Consider the following 26,478-nt stretch of genomic DNA (forward strand, 5'->3'; position numbering starts at 1 on the left):
AGGCGAGCAGAGCCCAGAGGCAGGAAGGTGGGAGGCCGAGGCCAGACGGGGCCTGTGTGGGCACAGGGTGAGGGCAGGGCCCCGAGCACCAGGTTGGGTCCATCCTGACATTTACCTGAACGACGCCAAGACTGAAAGGCACAAACGAAGAATGACCCACATCTCTGTGCATGCATTCCTGTCAGCTACCAAACAACCTCCACAAACCTAGGGGCTCCAACAGTGCAAACTCCCCCCCAAGTTGTGAGGGCCAGGAGTCCTGTGCGGATCTCTCATGAGCTGTGTGCCTTCTGGGGGGCTCCTGACTCTCCCAGCTTCTAGAGGTACCACCTCCCTGGCTCGGGCCCCTCCCTCCATCCTCACAGCCAGCAGTGCAGCATGTCCCGTCTCTCAGGCTCTTTTCTCTGACCTCTGCCTCCATCACCAGGTCTCCTTCTCCGAGAAGGACTCTTGTAATGACATCAGACAGCTCAGATAACCCAGGCTGAGCACCCATCTCCTGATCTTTAACGTCGTCCCAGCTGCTGAGATCCTCTCACTATGTCAGGGAGCATCTTCACAGGTCCCATGATTAGGGCCTGGGCATCTTGGGGGGCACTATTCCATCTCCCTCAAACATGAGAAAAATCCATCACATAGGGCTTCCTTGGTAGGTCAGTGGTTAAGAATCTACCTCGTGATGCAGGCAACACGGGTTGGATCCCTGGTCCCAGAAGATTTCACATGCCTCCGGACAACTAAGCCCCATGAGATGAAGTCCATGCGCCCACACTCTGTGCTCCACAATGTGAAGCCCACGGCCTGCATCAAAGCATATCCCCTGCTCGCTGCAACTAGAGAAAACCATGCACTCAGCCACCAAGACCCAACAGGGCCAAAAATAAATTTTTTAAAAAGAATATTAAAAAAAAAAAAATCCATCCCAGAAAGAAATAAGTAATAGTCACCGCACCTCTGCCCACTCGCTCAGACAGAAGTTTCTAGAAACCCAGGAAGAGGACCAAGCAATACTCAGTGGTCTGCAATGCCACCCCCCGACCCCCACTGTCCTCCCACTACGCAGACACGGACAGCACCCCAGGCACAGAGCCTCGAGACTCTCTCTGGCTGCAGAGATGACTCACAGGCACAGCCTGAGGCCCCAGAAAGCCCTGGGAGCTGCTTCTAGCCACTCTTCCCCCCCAGGTGACCTTGGCCTGCGTCTTCACGTTGGAGCCAGTGCTCCTGCAGGCTGACTCACAGGGTACAAGGCTGTCGCCTCATCAGTCCCCCTGCCACTCGGCTGAGCTGTGGGAAGGAGTCAGGAGGTGTGAACTGTAAGCTGGGCTGCGTAACACCGCAGGCAGAGGTCCTGCCCTGGAGTTCTATTCCCGGGTTCAGCCCATCCTCCACATTCCCAGAGCCCCTTGGCTGATCCGAGAGCAAGCATGTACCACCCGGGAACAGCGAGGATCAGGCCCACACACTCGGATGATGCTGCAGGGCCAGCAGCACTGGCCCACAGAAACCTCAATAAGCCACGTGGGGCAAAGCCAGTCACAACCTCGGGCAACTCGGGCAATAAGGGTGTCCTGGTTCGACACCCAGTCTTTCCACTTAAGTACCCCCCCGCCAAACTGCAGGCGGCAGGTGAATCAACAGTCACGTGTACCCTAGGGTCAGGGCCTTTGCTCAAAACGACAGGAGCAAACAAGAAACATTTATCTCATTTCTCCACCAAAAAACTTGGACTAAGACCACCTTCTGCTCCTGATCTTCAGTATCTGTTTGAACTTTGAAAAAAAAAGTTCTCCTTGTCACGACCCTCTGAAGAGGATGTGCCCATCATGAGGCTGCCCACAGAGCCCCTTGGGCACCACTCAATCCCACCACTGTGAGAAGGGAGATATCAATGAACAGATGCAGCTACGCACCAATAAAACCTTATTTACAAGAACAGACAGTGGGCCAGGGAGTCCTCAGGCCATACCCCAGACTCAGAGGCCTGACAGCTACCCTCTAAGGAGCAACACCTGCACGCCACCCCAGGGAGAGGGGAACCCGAGCTCCACAGCCCAACTCCTGGGTTCCTAAATCATGGTAGAACACAAGGCCACGTTCTAGTCCATGCTAGGCCCTCATCAGCCACGAGGCCTTGGTAGGAGCCTGCAGATAAGGTCAACACTGAACACGAGCCTTCCTCACCGTGGCCTGGAGCATGGGGCCGCTCGTCCCACCCTGAATCCTCCCCCACCCATGGGTGCTGATCAGAGATGCTCAGGCTGTACCCTCTCCTATCACTAGTGATCCCCTCGGGCCATCTTCAGAGGCCACCCTCTGTGAACCCTCTGTCCCTGGTTAATTAGAAAAGTCCAGGAGAAGGTGGAAACCCTGGAGCTGAAACTCAGAAGCAGCTGGGCCGCCAGGATTCTTTTCAAAGCATTCAAAAAATAATCCTTCATTTTTAGAGACCCTCCCCTCCCCATGACTGGGGTGGCGTGAATATGCCCCTTGATGAAGCCAGACATGGCATCCCACCCAGGGAGGGACACGACGCAGACGGGGCTGCTCATCCTGAGCAAGCCTGGTGGTGCCCCCCGAAACGCACGAGGCTTCTCAGGGCTTCTGGAAACGACGGGCCAACGTGCAGACATGGAGCCCACAGGAGAACAGACCCACCCAGCAGAACCACCTGAGGGGTCCGGGCTCCTCTTGGGGCATCAGGTCCCTGGACACCCCAGGAACTCAGAACTAAACAGGGCCGCCTTCTCCACCAGCAGCCCTGGGGACGGAACCACACACCACTTACTTCACGGTTCCTGGTCGGTCGTGGGGAGCAAGGTCGCAGAGACCAAAAGTCCAGTAAGTGGCTTCTCTTAGGGTTTCTGCGGGGTTTCAGCAATGGCGATGGTTTCTAAAATGCACAGAATAAAAGCATGGTGAACGAAACTGATGGCTGCTGGATCTTAACTCCAAATTATGCACCTTGCAGCTGCCTGTAGCCCAGGCATGCCTGCCTCTGTTCAGACGTTTCCAGGGACATGAAAATCCACAACCATGAGCACCTTCCCCACTACGCCTCCCGAAAACGGCCCAGTCTACACTCAGCTCCTAAACATCAGCTGAGGAAGCAAGGGCCTCCATGAACAATCGCATCAGACCCAAGAAGCTTCTGGAAGCCCTAGGGTACAGACACTCCTGGGAGATGCACACAAAGTCCTGCCTGCTCGGGAACCCCGCAGGCAGGGAAGGTGTCCCTGAAGGAAGACAGTGGGACGGGAACCGCCACGCGATGACTGCCATCTACACCCCCCGGGGCAGCCGTGTGCAGCGGAGACCCTCACGGAGCACAGGATCCCAACCACGGCACTCACAGCTGGGCTCAGGGACATTTGCTGAATGGACCCCGGATCAAGATTCCAAACACGGGGTGTGGCCCCAAGGCCCCCAACAGTCTGGCCTCCCCGCCCCCACTTTCCAGACACCTGGGCTTGGGGGCTTCCAGACCCTCCCTGCAACAGTGATGTCTCACATGTTGCCCAAGGCCAGACGGGTCACTGGGGGCCAACCTTCTGGACTGGGCAGCTAGGTCCTGGGGTCCTGGGGTCCTGGCTGCATGGAACTAGGTCCCCCGTACCTTCCCCAACTCAGCGGTAGCTTTAAATAGCATGAGTCCCACAAACACCATTTCAATAGACAATGCCTGTTGACATTTTCTTATTTTAATTGGGTTACTAAAATTATTGGGCACAACCCACTAAATTGATGTCATGGTCTTCTATACATATATTTTTTTTTTGGTTGAGCCACAAGGCATGTAGAATCTTAGTTCCCTCACCAGGGATTGAACCTGTGCCCCCTGCACTAGAAGTGTGGAGTCTTAACCACTGGCCTACCAGGGAAGTCCTGGTTTAACTGCCTTCTAACAGGTCCCACCTCCAGGGCTGAAAGGCCACACCAAGCTGTGGAATTACCAGCCTCGGGTGCTTGCCGCCGCCTCTCAACCTGCTAAGCCGCCCATGGCAACGTGAGATCCCAAGGGCTCCCTGGCCTCTCCCACTTGCCCGGCTGCCACCTGCCCCGCCAGCAACAAGAGCTGGTGTCTGGGGATTCGATTACTCTGGCATCCCCCTCCCCGCCCCCACACGGCTGTGCCTGGCGGAACTACGGCCCCCGGCACATTCCCAACCTGGTCCCTGGGAGCTGTGACTATGCTCTCTTCGGTGGCAACAGACCGCAGACAGGAATAAGCGTCTTGACATGGCAGATGCTCCTGGGTTATCTGAGGGCCCAGTGTCACCCAAGGGTCCCTCAGAGAGGGAAGTGAGAAGGTCAGAGTCAGCAGAGGTCAGAGCGATGCGCTCTGAAGACAAGGGCCCACCAGCCGAGAACGCGGTGCCTCTAGAAGCTGGAAATGGAGAGCAACAGATTCACCCCTGGGGCCTCCAGGAGGAACCCAGCCCTGCCTAGGCCTTGGTCCCAACCCAGTGAGACCCGGGTCAGACTTCCGGCCTCCAGGGAAGTGAGATGACAGACTCGCGCTGTGTTAAGCCACTGTGTCCGTGGTCGTTTGTTACAGTAGCAAAGAGAAACTGACCTGGCGGCTTCCACACGCATCCCCCTGACGACGGAGGAGGGGGCCCGTTCACTCCCAGTGCCCACAGGTACCCCCCCTTCACTCATGTCTAATGCACCATGTGTCTCCCCTGTCACTTGTCACTGGCTCTTGGCACTCTCTCTCCCCAGAGGACGATGACGACCCGGCAGCATGTTGGCGGTTAGGCAGAGACCGCCTGAGCCTGTGGTCCTCAGCTGGACAGACTCCAGTCCGTTGCCACCCATGGCTGCAAGGTCACCGAGACCATGGGTCCTCCTGCCATCATGCTCTGGGGGATGACAGCATTGACCCCAGGAGAGGAGGCTGGAAGCTCTACGGCTGAGGTCAAGGCTCAGTTCTCCGGCCACAGGCAAGGCAAGGCCTCTCTCCACCTAGACCTCTGTCCATGCAGGGCTAGGCTCACCCACCCCTCTTGCTCCCACAAGGGCTGAGAACACCGTGGCCAGCCTGTCACCATCAGGGGCTTGACCTCCTTTCTGGCCACAGCCAACCTGGCAAAGGGGAGCCAGGGCTAAGGAATCAGAGGGGGCTTAAGTGTCAGCTGGGCACAGTGACCTCCTTCCAAAGGGGACAGCATGGGAAGAGGGGAGGCGTGACTCTACAGTGGAGACACCTGACCAGCATGACCTCAGCCCAGGGACCCAGGTCAACACCAGCAGGGAAGAGTCAGGCTGACGGCAGTCACCCCAAGATGATGGATGAGATGGCCCCTCACCTCCTCCCCACACCCAGCACCCCAGTGTCACCATGAGAAAAACACCAAACTCCCATGGAGGGAAGTCTCTGACCCCAGTCCTCCTCAAAGCTGTCAAGAGCATTAACAACAAAGAAAGTCTGAGGACTACCAGAGCCCAGAGGAGCCTGAGGAGATGGGATGTCTGAACATCACAGGGGTCCTGATCAGGGTCCTGGGACAGAAGAGGACACCAGGGAGACATGGGGCAAGCTGGATGAAGCAGGACCCTAGTCAACAAGAAAGTCTCCATAAGGTTCATGGATTGCAACAAACGCACTCACCTCATGTAACACAGAGTAACCGGAGACTGGGTGTCAGGGTCAAGGGTACAGGGAACTTGCCCTACCAGCCTCAGTTTCTCTACAAATCTACAACCGTTTAAAAATTAAAGTCTAAGTAATTTTTTTTTTTAAGGAAAATAGAACAGAAAGGCCTGGTGCCTCCCGCTGTACAAGCTGGCAGGGCCGGAAAGCCTGTGCTGAAGACAGAACTCCAGGTAGACGAGGGTGTCCGGTAGGCGGGGGAAGGCAGCAAGGTGACAGGCTAGGCAGTGACCCCAGGCCTCAGACACCACCACCTCGAAGAGGCGCAGTCTGACCATTGCTCCTTTAAAAAGCGCCATGCGGCGATCAGATGATGTCGCTGTTGGAGGCACCTGCCAAAGCCCCAGATGCTGGTGGCTCCTCCTTCACCTCCTTCTCCACCCTCCGCGCAGGGCAGGCAGGTGGGGCAGGGAAGAAGCGGCAGAACAAGGGACGAGCTAGCTGCCCCACGTGCTGGGGCACCGGAACTGCCACCGACTGCTGACATCTCTGGAGACCCCACAGGGGTACCTTGGCCCCTGGTCCGATACCAGCTCTGGGCCACCCAGGGCTGGCCCTCAGGTGGAGCCACCCACGCGACCTTGGAGCTGGGCCCAGGGCCTGAGAGATGACGAACTGACCAGCGTCTGTTGCCCAGAAAGGCAGGAAGCCTGCGCCTATGTGTTACCTGACCCAGGAGGGCTCAGGGCCCAATTCAGCCTGCTCCGCCCTTGGCCATGAGCCCTGAGAAGCTCTCAAAAGGGGTCTGGAGCTTCCTGTCACTCAGCCTAGCCTGCAGGGGCTCTGTGCGCGCATCACGGGGCAAGGAGGCCACCCGGAGCCTCCATCATCAAAGCAGCATGAACTCAAGGGCTTTTGAAAAATATACATAGAAAATGACAGAAATAAGCACAGATGTCCCCTGTGCAGGGATGCACATTCACAGTTCCAGGCTGTGTGGACCCAAGGGCCCAGGAAGTCATGCCACCCACAGCACTGAACATATCAGCACCTGGATGTCGGCTTTTAAACACCCTCCCCTACAGCAGGAACCAGGGCTCCCTGGAGAAACCGTCAAGTGCAAGGCGGGGGCAGGGAAAATACAAGGTGAGCTGGAGCACCTTGTGGGGGCAGGGAGGGTGCAAACACTCCTAAAAGATGGGGGTCTCCAATGACAAAAATGAGGACAAGATGAACAGCTAGCATCCTGGACTGTAACCCACAGGATACTGTAAACACACGCCCATCCTTAGGTATGAAATTCAAAATGTAATGCAAAGGGGAAGAAGGGACAGCTGTCCTCTACAGAAGAATTCTACTTCATAGGAACTTCCCTGGTGGTCCAGTAGCTAAGACTCCAGGCTCCCAATGCAGGTGGGCTGGGTTTCATCCTTGGTCAGGGATCTAGATCCCACATGCCGCAACTAAAGATCCTGCACACCACAAGGACGATTGAAAATCTCAAGGGCTGCAACTAAGACCTGGCACAGCCAAGTCAATAAATATCAAAGGAAAAAAATAAGTGTTCTAGTTCATAAATGCAGAAGCAATGCAGGCAACATAAATGCAATGCACCGTGAGATCCACACAGTGACCACTGCTGCCAGGAAAATCCACCGTGGATGCGGAAATCGACATGCAAATATTTGATAAGAAACGGGTGTGCTGTCTCGAGGTCCCAGCGGGAAAACCTGAAACTTCGAATCAGAGAATCCCAGCCAGGGCCACCTTATCTGAGGGGTGAAGGTTGACTCCACAGGCAAGGAGACACATCAGCACGTCACCCCCGGGGAGCCTCCCGAAAATGCACAACTTCTGTGTAACCATGAGAAACCAAGCCAAGGTGAGGGATGCTACAAAACCCCCAAGCAGCGCTCTGCAGAAGTGTCAAGGTCGTGAGAGACAAGCAGACCGAGAAACGGCCTTGGCCCTGAGGAGTCTAAGGAGCCTGACGCCTTCACCGTGGGGTCCTGAGCAGAAACGAGGCTGAGAGGGCCAAGCACTGGGACCCTAATCAAATCTGAAGTTGCTGTTCTCACTCCTTCCGGGCATCCTTCTGCAGCCCCATCAGGTGTTGGCATCCGGGAAGCGCGGCTGAAAGGGACACAGGGAACGCCCCCTGCTTTCTTTGTAACATTTCAATGCCTCTCAAATCATTTCAAAATAAAGTATCAAAAGCGCACACACAAAAAAACTTTAAAAACATAACCACCTCTATTTCCTTCCTCTGAAGCTTACTGCACAGCAGGTCTTAGCTGGAAGAGGAGAGCCTGGCTGTCAAAAGATCCAAACCTCTAAGAAAAGCAGAAGCCAGCTGACACCAGCCTGCAGTCCGGTTTCGGGGCCGATTAAAGATCCAACCTGCTGAACACGAGTTCCCAGTGCTTCCTGTTTGACAGACCTAAAAAGCTAGCGTTTTCATCAGCCTTCACATCCTGGGAAAAGAGCCTCTCTTGCGCAGATATCTCACCAGATCCTCTGCGTCCTTATGGACAACAAAATGCCCCTGTGGAAGTGGTGATGGCTCAGAGAGGAGGTGGGTCCCCTGGGTTGTCTGGATCCCCACTAGGGAAACTCTCATTTCATTACCTGGAGGCATAAGAACTGTATCGTTTCTCTTTAACATCCACCCCTGAGACTAGATATAAAATAATTTGGGGGACTTCCCTGGTAGTCCAGTGGGCTAAGTAAGACTCCACGCTCCCAAAGCAGGGGGCCGGGGTTCAATCCCTGGTCAGGGAACTGGATTCCACAAGTTGCAACTAAAGATCCTGCATGCCACAACACAGATCAAAGATCCCGCCTGCCGCAGTTAAGACCCTGGGCAGCCAAATAAATTAATGATAAAATAAAATAACTTGGGGTGACAAAGCCACAGTGATTAAGACAATGTGGTCCCAGCCTCAGGATGGACAGAGCACTCAGTGGACGAGAGTGGACAGTCCAAAAATAAACATGTCAAGTTAGCTGGTTTTCAATGAGGTTGCCAAGACTGTCCAAGGGGTGAAGAGCAGTCTTTTCCACGATGGTGTTGGGACAACTGGATGTCCACATGCCAAAGAATGAAGCTGGACCCCTACCTCACACCACAGACAGAAACTAACTCAAAATTAACTCACAGGTTTAAATGTTAGCATGAAAACTGAGAAGAAAACACATAAATTAATTTTTGTGACCTGGGATTAGATAATGGTATCTAGATATAACAGCAAAAGCACAAGTGACTAAAGAAAAAAATTAACAAACTGACTTTGTGCTTCAAAGGACACAATCAAGAAGGTGAAGACAACCCACAGGAGAGGTGAAGATATCTGCAAACCTTAGATCTCAAAAGGAACTTGCATCCAAAATAGATAAAGCGCTGTTACAGTTCAACAATAACAAAGACAAAATCTGATCCACAAGTGGGTAAAGGACTTAAATGGACACTTCCTGCAAGATCTACACGCGGTCAACAAGGACCTGAGAAGATGCTAGATGGTGCAGCAATGGAGCCAAGGACAAGAAGAAGCTACACCCCAGAGGCGGCCTCTGGAGCCCACTCTCACGTGGCAGAGCTTCACACACAGTTTCACAATCGCACTTCCCACGGTGCATCCTTCTCTACTCTCTAGAGACCACAGCGGGGCTCTGGGGACCAGCACAGATCCCCAGAGGCCTGGTCCCAACCCATCACACGACCTGGAGCAAGATCCGAATCCCTGTGCTTCAGACTCCTCGTCTCTCACGTGGGGCACCACGGCCTGCTCGTGGTGATGACCACAGACAGAGGCACCCGAGAACCCTGGCACACGGTATGCCCTCGTAAACGGCAGCTGTCCTGGGCCACGTCACCTAGGAGCCTCAGCAGGACCAGGAAGGCAGATCAGATGACAGGCCCCCAGGACCTCTCCCAAGGGCAGTCTGACAACATCTCTTTTTTGGAAAAAAAATACCCCCACCCCCTTGCAGCAGGCTGCCCCCAGGCTTTCATGACTTGGACACATGGCCTCCCTGTCCACCCTGGCTCCTCTGCAGGGCTGGCAGTTCAAGGGCCTGGTTACTAGGGGTGGGGAGGGTGTTAAGAAACAGACTTCTGAGCGAGCACCAGGCCCGGATTTCGTGGGCCTGAAACACAGGGAAGTGACCCACCACGTCCTGAGGGGCACACAGCACATGTGCTGCATGCCGCAGAGAGGGGTGCGTGCACATCGCTTTCCAGAGGGTGACTGCCTCCGGGGGCTGGGGAGGCAGGGTGGCATCTCAAAGCACTGGGGAAGGACGGAATTTAAACAATGGGGCTGGGACAGGGGCCCACCACTGGGAAAAAGGTCAAGTCAGGTCCACAAGGATCTCACAAGGAATGAGGATCCACACAAGCACCGACAGGAAACACGGAGGAAACCTCATGGAGGAAAAGGCTTTCCAATGACAGCGCAAAATCCAGAGGCAATAGAAGAAAAGATTCAGGTGCCTCCCTGGCAGTCCAATGGTTAAGACTTACTTCCAATGCAGGGGACGCGAGTTCGATCCCTGGCCAGGGACCTAAGATCCCACATGCCACTCAGTGCAGCCAAAAGAAAAAACAAAAGATTCGTAAATTTGACTATCTCAAAAAAAATTTAAACAACCATTAAAAAGCCAAAATGCACCCAGGAAACTGAGATTACATGTTTGTAATACATGCTACAAAGGGCTCCCTAAGACATATTATTACTAAATTTACAAAATTAGGGGAAAAGGGCACAAATCCAACTGAAAAGTGGGTGAAAAGCATCAACAGAGTATTCACAGAAAAGATATCAAACTGGCTTTTCACACATTAGGTGATGCTCAACCTCACTCCTCATTTTTGGAAATGCCAATTGAAACTACACAGAGACCCTGATACTGACAGCGCAGGACAGCAGGTCTGTTCTAAACAGAACAGAGCCCCCTGCTGGTGAGGCTGAGGGCCCAGATCCTCTCAGTGCTGCGGGAGGAACAAACCCATCAGCCCTCCTGGGAGGGACCCTGGCGGATGCTAACACCTGTGCTTATCTTCTGACCCAGAGAACCCACTGTGGCACTTTTCATGAATGAAAAAATATACATGGGACTTCCCTGGATGTTCAATGGTTAGGAGTCTGCGCATCCACTGCTGAGGGAGTGGGTTCAATCCCTGGTCAGAGAACTAAGATCCCACAAACCATACAGCATAGCCAAAAAAAAAAATCTGCTCTTCTGAGACATAAGCTAGTGAGATGGTTCCTGGGCAGGGGTAGGGGTGGGGTGGGGGGGGGGGAGCAGCTGACATCTCTCCAGACACCTTTCTGCACAGTTCTGACCTTGAACCATGCTATGTCCCACATACTGAATGTAAGAGGGAATGAATGAAATCAACAAGAACTGGGGTGGACAGATATCCTACAATGAAATACAAACAGAAGCAAACCAAACCAAATTTCTAGTAAATTAACACAACCACAAGGATGAGGAAAAGGAATAACTAGCCCATGTGGCTTTTAAGCATGGCTTCTGAGCTATATGCCTTCGAGATCAAGATAAATACTGACTTACTCCAGAGGCTTCTTTTACTGTGGGAGACACAGGGTTCTCAGGGACAGAGTCAGGGGTTACAGAACCGGAAAGGGGAGACTGGCACGCAGCCCGCATGGACGACTGGAAGTGCAGGTGTCGGCGTGAACCCATGGGCACTAGTGTGTGTGTGCCAAAGCAGAAATGGATGTAGTGTCTGTGTGGTATACATACACAGATACAATATGCATGTGTATATTTATTTACACGTGTATTTCCCAGGCGAGAGGGCCCAGAAGCAGAGACACCCCTTTGGCAGTGAGCACCCTAAATACCCAGGTCTTGGTTTCTAAATGCACCATCCACAAGAAGAACCAGGGCTCCTTGGAGAAGCGCTCAAGCCCGGAGCTAAGGCCCCAAAGCAGGGAAGTAAGTGCCCAGAGGCTGTGGGCACCTGCCAGAAGGACACAAGGAGCCACAAGGTGATGAGTCCCGCCCTGGGTAGATCTGGGACCACTGGAATAACCGAAACCAAACATAGCCGTGGGTTACAACCCAGAGTCAGGTGAGGATGCACACGGCCTCGCTGATACCAACGAACAAGTGCGGATGAAGAGACAGCTGCTCTTCCCAGGAGAAAGCTGACTAACAAGTGCAGAAGGAAGTGGTGAAATGAGACGATCCCCTACTTTGCAAGAATCAACTATGAATGCAACTTCCCTGGTGGTCCAGTGGCTAAGACTCCGTGCTTTCAATGCAGGGGGCTCAGGTTCGATCCCCCATCAAACCTGATCCCACATACCACAACTAAGACCGAGCGCAGCCCAATTAATTAATTAATTTTTTAAAAAAAGAATCAATGATGGCTACCCAAACAAACAGTGATTGTCTGGGGAACAACAGCGTGTTTACACAGTCCCCAAGGACCTGCCGCAAGAAACTTATCAATTATAAATGATAAAATTGTGACTTCAGGGTGGGGAAACCTGGCAGACACGCCCTTACCCTATTGGGCCAGGCTGATGTCAACAGAAGTGGGCTCCAGACACCAAGGACTCCATACCACTTCCGGGACATTCCTGACAGACGTGGGAACCGCCAGACACAGCCACAGCAAGCAACGCGCCACAGGACAGCAGGCCTGAACTCTCCCGACGCCCAAGCCATGAGCTTGAAGGGCAGACGCGGAAACTGACCCGGATGAACAGAAATGAAAGCAACATGACAGATGAATGCAGTGTGTGAACCCAGACTCTCCTCTGAGAATTCACTTTCTGATTTTGATACTGTGATTAAGAGCATCCCTTGTTCAGAAGAAATGAACACTGAAGTGTTTGGAGATAAAGAGGTGTGTATCTGGAACAGTTCAGGAAAAAATGTGCAGAGAGAGAGACCCAAAAAAAAAAAGGAATAATAGCCAACAAATTGAAAGGCGAACTCATAGAGAACTAGAGAACAGGGTGAAAGGCATCTGGGAATTCTTTGTGCCATTCTTGTGACTTTTCTGGAAAACTGAAATCACATCCCCAAATAATTTGATTCAAAAAAAAAAGAGAGAAAGAAAGCACTTGGCTTGGAAAGATAAAAATAAAAGGAAGCATGTGGGCGAAAGGCCAGCGAGCCCCGGAGGCTGCCAGCACCTGCTTTCGGAACGTCGTGGACAAGAACACGGCCTACCGGCCCACCTACATTTTCACTGGGCTCGGGGGGTCAGGGAGGCAGCCTGGGTGAAGGCCACCTGTCCCCCTGGCCCAGAGCCCGGGCAAGGGCCAGGCACCACACAGAGAGAGGGGCGGATGCCAGTGCCCTGGGAGGGGGCGCCCCAGCAAGCCTGCCTGGCCAGAAGGCTACACCTGGCAGACGCTCAACACCAGCCCATTCTCTATTTGTGTGTGTAGGTCTTAGACACTCCATGACTAACCACTTAAAAAAGTAATCGTTAAGAGAATCATCTTTCTATTTCTCTGCAAATGTGCCTCAAATCTTGTGGGCATCTGTGTAGGCACGGGGTGAGGCCGGAGGATGAACGTGTACACACATTCCATGCCCAGAGAGGTCCCTGCCCATCATCCACGGCCCCGGGCGGGGACCCTGGATGGGCTCCCTGACCTCCTGAACACCACTGTCCTTCTAGAGTTTGCCTGGGGCTTCCCTCGGAGCTGGTGTGAGGGTCAGGGATGACCAGGACAGATGAAAAGGCCAACGATGGGGACCCGGGTCACCAGGCGCAGGCCAGCTCTAAGCACCAGGCATGTCCAAGCAGCCCCCAAGAACCTCGGAAGCAGGTACTGCTGTCACTGCCCGTTTCACAGATGAGCAAGCTGAGGCACGGGGCAGCTGGCATCACACAGCCAGCACCAGGGGAGCCAGCTCAGGATCCCAGTCCTAACAGTGAGCCTCATCAGCTCACACAGACCAGCCCAGCCAGGAGCCACATGGAAAAATACGCAGCTCAGGCCCCACCTGGTGCCTCCAGACCGGATCCTTCTAAAACTGGAAAAATGGAGGAGAAAAAAAGTGGACCAATGTGTGGTAATCTTAAGGAAGGGAAGACCTCTCTGGGCTGGTCACAAGACCAGGCGCTTTAAAGGAAAGGACAAATTTGGCAATAAACTTTAAAATATTCTATGTAACAACACATCAAAAATAAAGTTGGACAAGAAATGAGAAACTGACAAGAAGTGTATAACACAAAAGACACTAATAGCCCTAATATAGAAAGGGTTATAACAGAACACTGGTTCTCAGCCAGAGGCGACTGTCCCCAGGGGACACTGGTGACATCCGGGGACATCTGTGGTTGTCACGATGGGGGGAGGGAAGAGGCTCCTGGTATGGAGGAGGTGGGGGTCAGGGACGCTGCTCATCACCCCTCATGCCCAGGGCAGCCCCCACAGAAGGATCCGGCTTAGTATCGACAGTGCTGAGGCTGAACATCCCTGTTACAAGTCAAAAAACAAATACCCCAATTTAATACATGGGTGATGGCTATGAACTGGCAACTCTAAAACAGCTTGACTAGGAGGTGACAGATTAGGAGGGACAAAAGCAGGGGCTGTCACCAGGATGACGAGAGCCCCCAGCTGTTGCAGGAGTGTCCATGCAGACGAGCTTTCTGGGGACAACTGAGAAACACTGTCCAAGACGGAAAAGGAGGCTGAGCAACAATGCTCATGGAGTCTGCCTCGAGGAGACAGCAGCCAAGGTGTTCACCACAGTGTTAAAGAGAAAAAACAAATAATCTAAGTGCAAGTTAAGAGGAGAAGCAGTGGGACTTCCCTGGTGGTCCAGTGGTTAAGACTCTGCTTCCAGTGCAGGCGGTGCAGGTTCTACCCTGCAGGGAACTAAAATCACACATACCTCGAGATGCAACCAAAAAATTATTTTTTAAAAAAAAAAGAAGCAGCAGTAAGAAAATCATACCCACTCACACAAAATGAAGGAACATGGAGTTGATGAGCTAAAAAGATGTCTACTGAACACACAGTGATAAACAGACAGTCGACACCAAGAATGGGTCTCTCTGGAGGGCAGGACCTGGGTAAACGTGTAATTCACACAGGCTTCTGTTTCTACTGACAACACTTCTGTGTCACTTCTTAAAAAACGAAGACGACTCAGAGCCGCCTGGAGGGTTGTGCCTGGGACCCAGGGTCCCGTCCCTCCAGCAGCTCCCTGGCTGGTCCATCTGGATGGACAGGAGCTGACCTCAGGGTAAAGAGGCAGAGTGTCTGGGAATAAACCAAAATGATCATGGTCCCCAACCTAATTCAGATTTAAAACACCAAACCACACTGGAACCCTCGTCTATGGCTGGTAGGACTGGACCGGGGTGCAGCCGCTTAGGAAGACAATTTGGCAGTTTCTTAAAGCCTCAAACACAGTTTCCATCTGACCCGGCAATTCCACTCCTAGGTGTCTACCGAAGAGAAATCAAACTTGTGTCCACACAAAAACTTGCACATGAATGTATGATGCGTCACAGGCATTATTCACAATAGCCAAACGAAGTGGAAACAGCCCAAATGTTTATCAATGCGTGAACAGATAAACAAAATGTGGTCTGTTTGTACAGTGGAACATTACGTAGCCAGGAAAGCAGAGAAGCACAGACACTCACTACAACACAGATTCTCTGAGAACACGAGGCTCAAGAGAGAGAAGCCAGACACCAAAGGCCACACAGGGTGTGATTCTCTTTATATAGAGCACTCATAACAGGCAAATCCACAGACAGACAGATCTGTTGGGGGACACTGTGATTACACGGATGGGAAACATCCAGCAGAGCCTGATCCACAGAGACACAGAGTGGGTTCATGCTTGCCAAGGAAGAGGGGGGAATGGACAGGGACTGTTTAACAGGTACGGAGTTCCCTTCTGGAGTGATGAAAACGTTCTAGAATTCGAGGGTGGTGATTGCTGCACATCCCTGTATGTATGTGTGTATGCATATATATATATATATATATATATATAAAACACAGCACATTATATACACTAATAACCACTGAACTGTACACTTTAAAAGGGTGGATTGTGTGGATGTGAATAATACTTAATAACCTGCTATTAAACAAAGTACCAAGGGACTTCCCTGATGATCCAGTGGTTAGGAATCTACTTTGCAGTGCAGAGGACAGGCGTTTGATCCCTGGTCACAGAACTAAGATGCCACATGCAGCTGGGCAACTAAGCCCACGAGACACAACAACCGAGCCTGCACAATACAACTAGAGAGGTAGAGCACCACAACACAGATCCCGAGGATGCATCTAAGACTCACTTAAATAAATAGCTTTTTAATAAATAAAAATTAAATTTTAAAAACACCAAGCCAGAAGAAAAACAAAAAAACAAAAAAACAGAAGCATGAGAGCTCCCCAATGTTCTGATAAAAACTCTGATGCTATTATGAAGCTTTAACTGAATGCATCCAGAACTTCGTGGCCGCCCATGATGGCAGTGACCAGAGGGGCCCACTCTATCTGCCCCTGGTTCTCTACCCAGAGTCATCCTGACCGCCACCTGCCAAGCTGCCCACCTGGACTCTCACAGAAAGAACCACAGTGAACATCCAAGTCAGAGCCCCACCAGCTCGCTGGCCTGCCACAGATTTATCTCGAGGCTGACCTGGGACTCCTTGAAGCGGGCACTCCTTAACCCCCAAGACCCACCTCCATGTGGGTGTGACATGCTGACCCAGATGTGGAATCCCAAGGCAGAATCAGGGCCGCAGACCACTCAGCTTCTATGGGCATCCTGACCTCAAGCAATGACTGAACCCACATACGAAGGAGCCTACGCCACAACCAGAGAGTCGGTGCGCTGCAACGGGAGATCCCACATGACGCAAGGCAGATCTTGCATGCTTAACTAAGACCCGACGCACCCAAATACATAAATATTTTTTAAAAAATACTTCGAGGTGAATGAAAACAAGGACACAACAAACCAGAACTTATACAGCACAGCTAAAACCAGAACTGGGAGGGAAATTTATAGCTGTCTATTTGAAGAAAAGACAAAAGCTCTCAAATCAATAATCTAAATTTCTGCCTTAAGGCATAGGAAAGAGAAGAGTAAACTGTACCTAAAGCAAGCAGAAGGAAGGAAATAACAAAGATCAGAGCAGAAATTAACAAAACAGAAATAGAAAACAGAAAACTAACTAAACCAAAAGTTGGTTCTTTGAAATGATCAACAAAACTGACAAACCTTTAGGTAGAAAGATCAAGAGAAAGAAGAGAGAGAGAAGACTCAAACTGCTAAAATCAGGAATGTCAGATGGGACATCACTACCACCACCTACCTCACAGAAATAAAAAAGATGATAAAATAATATTGGAGGGGCTTCCCAGGCAGTCCAGTGGTTAAGGATCCACCTTCCAGTGCAGCGGAAGTGGGCAACAAAGCCCACGTCCCATAACAAAGAACCCACAGCTAAGACCCAACATTGCCAAGTAAACAAACAATAAATATTTTTTAAATAACAATACTCAATAATTAGAGTGCTACTGAGCAATGAACAAGGAATGGAATGTGGATACACACAACAACTCAGATGGATCTTATGTGAAAAAAACCAATCCCAAAAGGTTACCTACAATTCCCTAAATCTCTCAAAACAACGAGGTTACAGACCTGGAGAACAGACCTTGGTTGCTGAGGGCTGAGGGTGGGAACTTGTGAGGGGAGGTGCTTTAAGGAAGGAGCAAGAGGGAGCTGGTTTGCATTGATAAGACAGCTTTGTAGCTTTTTTTTTTTTTTTTTTTTGACAGCTCTGTATTTTGATTGTGATGATGGTTACACAAATTTACTCAGGTGGTGGTATCACACAGAAACACACAAAAATGAGTTCATGCCAAAATGAGTGAAATCTGAGTAAGGTCTGTAGTGTTCTATACCTATGCCAGTTCCCAGGTTTTGACAGTGGATTCTGGTCATGCAAAATGTCACCACCAGGGGAAAAGTACATGAGACCTACCCTGTTCTATGTTTTGCAACTTCTTGGGAGTCTGCAACTCTCTTTTTCTTTTTTTATGCAGACCATTTTTAAAGTCTTTATTGAATTTGTTACAATATTACTTCGTTTATGGTTTGGTTTTTTGGTCAGGAGACATGTGGGATCTTATCTAAGCTCCCCAACCAGGGACTGAACCCACACCTCCTGCATTAGAAGGCAAAGTTTTAACCACTGGACCACCAGGAAAACCCCCATAATTCTTTAAAAACAAAATGTTTTGGGACTTCCCTGGTGGTCCAGTGGTTAGGACTCTGAGCTTCCACTGCAGGGAGCATGGTTTCCATCCCTGGTCCGGGAACTAAGATCCCACAACCTGCATGGCACGGTCTAAATAAATTTTTTTAAATGTTAAAAAAAAAATACAGGGGCTAATCCATCATGGGCGGGAGGGCACACTGCCACGCAGGCTGATGGTCTGGAGTTGGGTGACGAGTACTCGGGGTTATCTGATGCTATGCACCTTGCTATGTGTTCAAATTTCTCGTAATAAAGAGTCTTAAAAAATAAAACAAAGGGAACAACGTTGACCCCTTCCCCACTCGGATTCACGAATCTCCTTCAGAGATGTCCCACCATCAGGACTGCTGCCATCTCATCTGATGTCTTCCCCGAAACAACTAGCAGAGTATTTTCACAACATAGATCATGACAAGACACAGGACCGCCGTGAAGCACTGCCAGGAAGAACGATAGTGTTAAAACCAGCATTTGAGATGGCGGGAGGGAGCACCCCGGGTTCTGCAAAGGTTTCTCCATTTCAAAATCCCTGCTTCCACGTGGAAATGATCTGCTCCATAGCAAGGTCTCAACTCTCCCCAAATGAGAAGATTTAAAAGGGAGAACAACAAAGGGACAGCCGGCTGACTCAACCAACAGGACGAGCTAATGTGGCCCAGGAGCCAGGGCTGCCCCTGGGCCGGGCACGCGGACCACACCTCGACCTCCCAGGGGAGCTGAGCTTGACACTTCACACACACTCACTCACTCCCACTCACAGCAGCCTCCCCGGCATTTCCACCTCAGGACCTTTGCACATGCTCTGTGCTTCCACGCGGAGCTTCCTATCCCTTCAAGTCATTCAATCTCTGCCCAGATGTTACCTGGGAGGGGCCTCCCCTGTGCACCATGAAGGAAGCACCACCCAGAGCTTTAGTGATCAGACCTCTCCCTGGTCCCCATCACACACAGGGCCACTGCTCCCTGCCGGCTCCTGGGCTCCTGGCCTGTAGGACTGATGCAGAGCCGGCCAGCTGACAGCAGTGCCCCGGCCACGGGGGCTGTGCGTGCCTGCTGTCTCCTCCACCACAGCCCCCGTGAGATGAAGCCGCAACCAGGGGTGAAAACCAGCACTTATGAATGCACACACCCCGTTTAAAGCTCGCTATCACCTAACAAGGAGGGCATGCGAGGACACCGGCGCCCCAAGCTGGTGGCAGTGACAGGTTGCAGGAGCTCAGGTCACTTTCTGAGCTGGGGCCCTAGACTCCAAACCAAGCACTGCCTGGGGCTAAGGCCCAAGAAACCCCTAGAGAAGCTGGTCCACCCCCCCAAGTTCCCTGGCCCTCCTGAAAGCCTGGACAGCTAGGGGGGTCTCTGTACACAGGGGCACTAGGGGACCCCAGCACAGCCACACTTTTCAAGGAAGACTATTTACTGAGTCCCATCACTCAGGCCATCACTGCTCCCGACCCCCTCCCGCCAAGCTCATCTGAGAGCTGCGAGGGGATGATGCCCCCAGGGCAACACAGCAGCATTTAGGGGATGCTAGCAAGGGTTCTCTACCCCAGGGGAGGGCTGTGGGGCTGCTCCGTGCCCAGAGAGAAAACCCTGGATGCAGATCTATGGGGGCAGACAGACGAGGGTTCTGGTAGGTTCCAGAGAGGGTCACTCTTGGGCCACTCTCTCCACTCAAGCCCATCTCCATGGCCCTGATCCAAGTTCACGGAAGCCCAATGAGGCTCAGATAAAACCACAGGTTTGGGGGACAAACATTCTCAGCCAACACTACAGGCAGAAGGGGAGCATGGGTTCAGGCTCTCTCCCCTATGTGGTGAGTGTGGGGTAGGTCACTTAGCAATGCCCACTCCCTGCCCCTTGACTGATCCAGAGCATGCTGGAGTCGGGAGCCCAGCCTGTGTGACAAGACCCCTGCCTGTCGGTCCCAGGGTCACATCACCGGTCCCATACGCAGATCCCTGCCTCCCCAGCCACTGTCTGAGCTTCTCGGGGTCACAAGAATGTCTTATCGCCCCCTCCCCAGGCCAACCACTGGATCCCGGCAGCACACAGAGACCCTCAATTCCACACCGCCCCCTGGACGCACATCAGGGACTTAGCAGGGACCAAGGGCAGCCTTCACTGACTTGGTTTTGCCTCACTGTAACTGCTGATGCCTAATGGGGAAAATAACTATTTTTACAATGACTATCTCTCTTGCAGGCTTATTAGAAAAAGATCCACTCTGGCTTGGTGAGGCCAAAGTTCTTAGCCCTTCTCTTGGCTAAAGGCTAAACTAACCAACACGGGGAGACCTGGGGCCTCAGGAGCAGGTGCTGGAACCCGAAGCAACAGCTCCAAGGACGCCTAACCCAGTCCTCCTCCTCACCCAGATCCCATCTGCAAACTCCACCGTCCTGCCCGAGGGGACACCACTCGCCCAGGACCCCCGTCCTCAGCCAGGTTGCCCACAGCAAACCCCAAGTCACCGGATGAGGACCCTGGATGAGGCGTGTGGGACAGGACAAGGGGCTCTGAGCTCTGGATTGGCTGCCTCCAGTCCAGCCACCCGAGGGACCACCACCCCAGCTTCCTGGTCCAGAACACCCCAGCCAAACCCTCTCACCCACACCCCTTTAACATAAAGAAGCTCCAGGAAGAGAAGAGACCAGCTTGTTTTCAAGGTGCCTTTGAGTAATCTCCGTTGTTCCTGCACTTTTCCTCCCTGCACGAATACAGAACAGCAGTGTGAAAACACGGGTTATTCCAGGATGGAAAGTGATTTTAGAAACTCCTCTTGCAAAAAAAAAGAAAAGAAACTTCTCTTGCAATGCCTTTAGTCACAGTCAGGGAAAGGTAGAGGCCCAGAGGGAAATCACTGCTGTCACCTCTGAAGGCTCTCCGTGGGCTGGAGAGACAGTGGCATCAGAGCCCGTCACCATCCACAGAGGTCGTCCTGGGCCCTAGGGGGTGCTAAGCAGTCTTCCTGGCCTTCACCCACTGGATGCCAGAAGCCCCTACTAGTCGTGACAACCCCAGATGTTCCCAGACATCACCCAGTGTCCTCTGGGGGCAGGAGTGCCCCTGGGGCGGGAACTACTTCACTGAAGGATCTCCATGGATTAACTCAGTTAAATCTCATCCACCCTTGAAGCAGAGCTCTCCACTGTCACCCCACTTTGGCGGTAAGGGCACACACCCAGCAGAGGCGGGATCCAAGCCCAGGCAAGCCAAGCACATGGGTACCAGCCTCCAGTGGCCGATATCATTGGCTGTCCGACCTTGAGACCTCAGGCCACTTAAGAGTGCCTGGAGCTCTGGGATGTGACTGCCGAACTCTGCTTGTACAAAGGTCTCAGCTTTCCCACGGCCAAAGCAGCACCCCAAGTCCCTATAGTTCTCTTCACAGAACCACCCTGAGCCCCAAGTTGAAAGCCCCCAGGACAGCCAGCACCCATGCCACACACACACTGCCTTGAGCTCTGACCTGGGCAGGACAAGTTTAAAGAGGAGAGGCTGCGTACAACGGTCCACGGGAAGGATTGAGGCCCAGGCCAGGCCACCCCGCCCACGGGAATTGGCCCTCCAGCCGATATCCTATGGGCCAGGCCGCTGCACTCGCCCCTAGTTGCTTTCTCCTGGGTCTCTCTGGTCTCCCCGGCTAGAAGCTAACAGATCCAGAACTTCTGATGGACAGAGCAGGTAGGTGGGAATGGGGTGTGGGATGAGCACCCCCATATATAGCATCCCCACCACCCCAGTGCTCAGCTCACCCAGGGCCAACGCAAGATGTGAAATGTACACAGGATGTTGAAGACAGCACCACAAGAAAAGGAGAGAAAAACAGCTCATTAACAATTTTTATAAAGATCACACATTGGAACGATAACATTCTGGGGTATACTGGGTTCGATAAAATACATTATTCAAATTAATCTCTCCTGCTTCCTTTAACCTTCGAGAAAACTTTAAAGGACACATGGGGCTCGCTCTGCATCTTTACTGGGCAGCAATGCCTCAGAAAAGCCACTGTTTCCACTTTCACCTGTTCCTCTTCTGAGGGTTCTGTCGTTTCAGTTCTCACATTCAAGCCTGCTTCGGTGCCGGGCGGGGGGCGGGGGAGCCACCGCACAGTCTGCCGTTCGACCCAGTGACACTCCGTCAGCGTCCACGCATGTCTCCCACAGGGTCCTCCCAGGGCCACGAGCAGCTAGCTCCCTGGCACTCAAGACCCCCCAGGTCTCCGATATTCTCTGCTTGGGGGAGGGGACAGCAAGTCTCTCATACACATGTCACTGTCCCTGTGACTGGTGGGAGGACCGAAGCTAGCTGGCTGGCTGTGCTGTGTGCGGCTAAGAAGCCACACCCCGTCCGGCCCCTTGCGGTCCCTGGAGAAGCCAGCTGCATTTCCGAATCACCCAGCATGGTGACGGTGCTTTCCCTGGAGGCAAGGGAGCCTGGGCAGGACTCTGCTCGGAGGCTAGTGGGCTTCACAGGGCTCTGTGGGGGCCATGGGGATATATACAACCCAGGGGACTGCCTTCTAGACTCAACCCACAACCCCTCCATGGCCGGGGCAAGCAGACCAGGAAAGGGAAGTGGCCCAGGAAGCAGCCTGTGTTCAAACTCCCTGACCATACATGCACAAGATGGGGGGGAGCAGGGCGCAGAGTCCTGGAAAGGATCGTGCCGGGCGTCGGGGGGGTGGCAAGGCAGAGCACTGGGTGAGCATTCTGAATGCCCAGCCCTGAAATTCTGGAACTCCGGGATGGTTCAGAAAAGAAGGGGCAGGAAAAAGTAGAAACTACTAGCTCCCCACAGCAAGTAGTGAACACGCAATGTGTCCACCCACACACGGGAGCATCACCGCGCCATGGAGAGCACAGAAGCCCTGAGGCTCGCTACCACGTTAATGGACCCTGAGAACACGATGCTCAGTGAGAGGCAGACACAGAAGGACACACAGGGTGTGACTCCACTGATGGAAAATGTCCAGAACCGGCCGATCCACAGACACAGAGAGTGGAATCCTGGTTGCCAAGGAGGAGAGGGACATGGGGAGTGACTATCTAACAAGTATGGGATTTTCTTTTCGGGTGAGGAAAATGTTCTGGAATTGGATAAAGGTGACGGTTTACAACTCTGTAAATGTTCTAAAAACCACTGAACTGTCCCCTTTAAAAGGACGAATTTCATGGATAAATATCATAATTAAAAAATATTTTTAAAAAGGCAGGGCAGGCATTTGCAGAGCGGCTGTCCTAGAAAACTCGAGGTCTGGTCAGCACAGCAGAGCCAGTCACCGAGGAGCCGTCTGTGGCTCCCTCTGGGGCCCCACATGATTCAAACAACTCTGGTCTGGCCTCACTGACTAGACTCTACGCTCCCTGAGGGCAGAGCTGCTGCCCCTTCCCCTTGACCCTTGGAACCTGGCAGGAGAAGTCCCCAAAGATGCCTAAGAGGCTGGAGGGCTCCCCGCTTCCCTGGCCTCCTCCGGCGGGCCTCCCAGGCAGAGCCCGAGCGCCCCCTCCAAGTCCTCCGCCTGGTGCCACTTCGCCCATGACAAGGCTCAGCCCAGGTGACAACTCTCCTGCCGCCCGCCGGCCACCACCCTGGCAGCATATGCGCCCCGGCCCTGTGCTCAGTTATCCGTCTCGGCCGCTCTGCACCCTGGTCGCTGCTGTCCCCGATGGTCCCGAGAGTCTGGCTACAGGCTTCCACTGTGGGCCGTGACCCCTATGGACAGGAGAGAGATGCAGTTCGCCCGGCCATGAGCACACGGGCTGGACTACTGGCTGGGTGACAGCAAAGATGCGGATGGACCCAGGCTCAGCACACGCCCGATGGCTGCAGGTCTGCTATAAAGTCAGGCCTGTCGGATCGAGAAACCAAGCTGCTGACCACCAGGCTGAGACCATGTGAAAGGGCTGCTGCAGGGTCTGATTTCGTGTCTTCACTTCGAGGTTGAAGAACAGCAAGCCTGGATATTTGCAGAGACCACTAGGGCCCCGCTCCGGGAGGGGCTAGCTCTGGTCAGCCTAGTCCTGCCTGCGCCCCCCCCCCCCCCCCAAGCTCATCCACTGGCCTTCTGACCGCTCTTCCTTCCATGGGGCCTGGCCTGGGGGTCTAGACGTGCAGAGGAGCCCGTTTCTCCAGAACGACGCTGCCCCTTGGTCTCCAGCTCAGCCTGGGCACAGGCCACTGGTGGAGCAGCCAGGAGGCCAAGAGATGAGACGCCTTCCTTCCCAGGAGGGTGTCAGAGCTCGCTTTCCTCACCGCTCCCTCCTCTTCTTTGGGGAAAGGAGCTGGAGCAGAGCAGTGAATCAGGAGTTTCAGCTCCAGGGCCTTTGCTCACACGCAAGCTGGAGACCAGCAAGGCTCTCTCCTGACTCGTGACCGAGATAATCAGATCCATGCAGGGTAGGGAGCCGGCTGGCGGAGGCCGACCTTTCTGCTGGAGGGGGTTGTAAAGGACAGATGGGGTGAAGAGCAGGGGTCTGAAGATGCTAGGAGCAGGTCCCGGTCCAGTTGCCCAGCCAGGGTCCTCCAGACATCCAGCTCCCAGGCTGCCGCCTCGCAAGACAGGTTGCCCAGACAGGCCAGGGTCCTGAGCTCTGGCCTCACATGCAGCCCCTCTCCAGCCCACTCAAAAGCCCACTGGCTGCTTTGGGCTGGCTCCTGCTCAAAAGAGGCCCCCTGGATCCCTGCTCTCCTTCTGCACAAAGCACCATTCCAGGTCCCCTGCCAGCTCATCCTCCGGGAATCACTCCTCTCCACGTTCTCTCCCCCGAGATCGGGGCCAGCAGCCACGAAACCATTAAAGTGGGCCTACCTCTACCCCTACCTGCCCAGAAGGAGCCCTCACTTGGGTCCAATGGCAAGCACAGAAAGGAAGTGGGCCTGGGGACAAACCCTGCCTGCCTACACCCAGATTGACTCTTCACAGCGAGCCCTCCAGGCTTGTCTGAGACCTGGAGTGCCGATCACCAGTGCTGGCAGCTGGGGCCAAACACATTACCTCTGGCTCCGTGCTGCAACCAGAGACCCATTCAGGGTGCAGCAACCCTCAGAGCCTTGCTTTCTGATTCTTACTCTTTGTCCACTAAACGAACACACACAAGGCCCAGAGGGATCTTGCTTCACCACTGCGAGAACCACGGGCCACCCTCAAGGTAAAGACAGCAAGGCAAACTTTTCACCAGTGCCCTTGGGGCCACGGGAGCCACAGGAAAAGAAAAGAGGCAGGAAGGAAGAAGGAAGAGGGAGATGGCGGAGGGGCACAGAAAGACATAGACCAGAAAAAAAAAAAGCAACTTTGGGAAGCCAAGAAGTTCTGAGTAACACTCTCCAGGTTGTTTATTTCAATCAGCTGGAGAAGGCATGACCGTAAATTAACGGTATGCTTCCTTGACAAGTCAGAACACTCCTGGGACAGACCCAGATCTAAGCCGCTAATGATCTGCCCGGCTTGGAAATCACTCGTCAGCCTGTCTCCGCTCCCAAAAGTCGTGGTGGGGGAGCAAGGCCACAGGCACTCAACCGATTCAATTCTTCTCCACAGCCATCCCTTGTCTACTCACCCTACAAATCTCAATTCTCATACCCACAAGCGTCCCCGGGCAGGCGGGCAGCTGGGTGGCTGCAGCCTAGAACCACGCTGTCCTTTCCGAAGGGGCATGATGTAGGTAAAGAGGGTGGGTCGTGTGTGTGTGCTAAGTCGCTTCAGTTGTGTCTCTTTGCAACCCTGTGGACTGTAGCCCACCAGGCTCCACTGTCCCTGGGATTCTCCAGGCAAGAATACTGGAGTGGGTTGCCATGATCTCCTCCAGGGGATTTTCCCAACCCAGGGATCAAAGCACATCTCCTGCTTCTCCTGCTCTGCAGACAGATTCTTTACCACTAAGCCATCGTGGAAGGCCAAAGGAGGGTGGGTCGGATGCTTACAAAACAAAATGATTGGGAAAGAGCGTCTTTCTTTTAAACCCTTAGCCTCTGCCGGATCAAAACAGACTGCTTAGGCCGAGTACACTCCTTCCCAATCTTCTGCTGCGGTGAAAGAAAGGGAACACCCTGGAGAGGTCGGCAAGGCCAACCATGAAATATTAATGTCTGCCTTTGTTTACATCCACTTTTTTTTTTTTGGTTGTGCCTTGCAGCATGCGGGATCTTAGTTCCCTGACCAGGGATCATACCTGCACCCCCTGCAGTGGAAGCTCAGAGCCCTAACCACTGGACCACCAGGGAAGTCCCTACATCTACTCTTCTCAATTTTGAGATTGTTTTGGTGGATGGGGCCAGAAAACTTTCTTATATTCCCTGCTCTTTAAATTTCCTCAAAACAACCCAAGACCCATTTTTAAGACATAGAGTACAACTCTACTTTGTTGTAGGAAAGATGGAAACTTATTCATCCAACAACTGAATGCTTACTGAACACCCACTGTGGGCAGGAACTGTCCAAGATGCTGGGGGTACACACGGCAACTAAGCCAGATGTCGTGCCCACAGTGGGGCCCTCGCATCCTACTATGGGTGCACCCAACCTATGGCCCATGGGTTAAATCCAACCCATCTCCTGTTTCTGTATGGCCCACAAGCCCCAGAT

General features: G+C 52.9%; 1 protein-coding gene across 2 annotated transcripts in view; it reads right to left on the minus strand.

Annotated features, from left to right (window-relative positions):
• KDM4B (lysine demethylase 4B) overlaps positions 1-26,478 on the minus strand; it is a 117,850-nt gene that overhangs the window by 86,818 nt on the left and 4,554 nt on the right. For both annotated transcript variants that reach the window (XM_070464917.1, XM_070464916.1), the window contains exon 2: positions 2,789-2,893. The gene's annotated coding sequence lies outside the window, so the exon portion shown is untranslated. The remainder of the gene's footprint in view (positions 1-2,788; positions 2,894-26,478) is intronic.

This window comes from Odocoileus virginianus, chromosome 3, assembly GCF_023699985.2.
Source record: "Odocoileus virginianus isolate 20LAN1187 ecotype Illinois chromosome 3, Ovbor_1.2, whole genome shotgun sequence".
NCBI lineage: Eukaryota > Metazoa > Chordata > Mammalia > Artiodactyla > Cervidae > Odocoileus > Odocoileus virginianus.